Raw genomic sequence first — 1,794 nt, forward strand, 5'->3', positions numbered from 1 at the left:
CATTTAGAGGAAGTAAAAGTCGTAACAAGGTTTCCGTAGGTGAACCTGCGGAAGGATCATTAACGAGCAAAATACACTACAAGAACTGACCGAAAGAAGGAAACATGAGAAATATAAAGAGTGGAGCGAAAGATAATATAAAAAGGAGCGAAAGATACATACATATATATATATAAGTGTACGAGTTCAATTTCTGCACACACTCGATACACAAGAGAAATAATATTATATATACAGAGGAGGAAGGAGCGATAAACGTGCAACAACGCTTCCTCGTGAAAAATACTTGAACGATCATGCACAGAGAGGTATCTCGATACCTGCTCTGCTGTATGACTAGACGGCTTACGCGCGGAGAGTTCATCTCCCGTCCGTCGGAAATTTCGAACGGCTTACGCGCGGAGAAATACACTTCTCCCGTCCGTCGAAATTTTTTTTTTTTACTTTGAACAAGGCGCATAGAGCCCGCCGAACCACGATTTCCGTGCGTCTTACATCTTTCGACGATGGGACGATCCACGCGAAGAGTTGTTTCGTGCTCGCGCGAGGTGCGATAGCGTCGATTCGCTTTTCTGTACGGGGAGAAATAGAACGATGAGTTGACTTATCGGGTCTTCGTTGGAATTACCGTCGCTGGCATTGTAAACTCCAGATGACCTTGTGATTCCTTCGTCGGGCACTGGTAAAGGGTGGCGATGATTCGTTCTATAATAGAAATACCCGTCGTAGCGATTCGGCCGAGACACCCGCCACGAAACACTCTCTCGTCGTGGAATCCCCGCGTCGGAGAGTAAAACGCGCGAAGGCTTACTATGAGAGAAGAAATAGTATATGCCGGTGGTTCGCGTGTGTAGGCTCTATACGAAATTGCGATTCAAGAGAGTAGGAAAAGACGCGATGAACCACGATTTCCGTGCGTCTTACGTCTCTCGACGATGGGACGATCCACGCGAAGAGTTGTTACGTGCTCGCGCGAGGTGCGATAGCGTCGATTCGCTTTTCTGTACGGGGAGAAATAGAACGATGAGCTGACTTATCGGGTCTTCGTTGGAATTACCGTCGCTGGCATTGTAAACTCCAGATGACCTTGTGATTCCTTCGTCGGGCACTGGTAAAGGGTGGCGATGATTCGTTCTATAATAGAAATACCCGTCGTAGCGTTTCGGCCTAGTCACCCGCCACGAAACACTCTCTCGTCGTGGAATCCCCGCGTCGGAGAGTAAAACGCCGAAGGCTTACTTATGAAACTTACGTCTCTCGACGATGGGACGATCCACGCGAAGAGTTGTTACGTGCACGCGTATGGTGCGATTGCGTCGATTCGCTTTTCTGTACGGGGAGCAATAGAACGTTGAGTTGACTTATCGGGTCTTCGTTGGAATTACCGTCGCTGGCATTGTAAACTCCAGATGACCTTGTGATTCCTTCGTCGGGCACTGGTAAAGGGTGGCGATGATGCGTTCTATAATAGAAATACCCGTCGTAGCGTTTCTTCCGAGTCAACCCGCTCACGAAACACTCTCTCGTCGTGGAATCCCCGCGTCGGAGAGTAAAACGCGAATTCATAGTATGGAAACTTACGTCTCTCGACGATGGGACGATCCACGCGAAGAGTTGTTACGTGCACGCGTATGGTGCGATTGCGTCGATTCGCTTTTCTGTACGGGGAGTAATAGAACGTTGAGTTGACTTATCGGGTCTTCGTTGGAATTACCGTCGCTGGCATTGTAAACTCCAGATGACCTTGTGATTCCTTCGTCGGGCACTGGTAAAGGGTGGCGATGATGCGTTCTA

The 1,794-nt window shown here is 48.6% G+C and overlaps 1 non-coding gene across 1 annotated transcript in view; it reads left to right on the top strand.

The window, feature by feature from the left end:
* The window catches only part of LOC143176366 (small subunit ribosomal RNA), a 1,921-nt gene extending 1,859 nt beyond the window's left edge, over positions 1–62 (top strand). Inside the window, exon 1 of the ribosomal RNA XR_013000923.1 lies at positions 1–62. This exon is cut by the window's left edge and continues 1,859 nt beyond it. This is a non-coding gene — a ribosomal RNA (small subunit ribosomal RNA).
* The last annotated feature ends 1,732 nt before the right edge of the window (positions 63–1,794 follow it).

This window comes from Nomia melanderi, unplaced genomic scaffold, assembly GCF_051020985.1.
Source record: "Nomia melanderi isolate GNS246 unplaced genomic scaffold, iyNomMela1 scaffold0508, whole genome shotgun sequence".
NCBI classification, from domain to species: Eukaryota; Metazoa; Arthropoda; class Insecta; order Hymenoptera; family Halictidae; genus Nomia; species Nomia melanderi.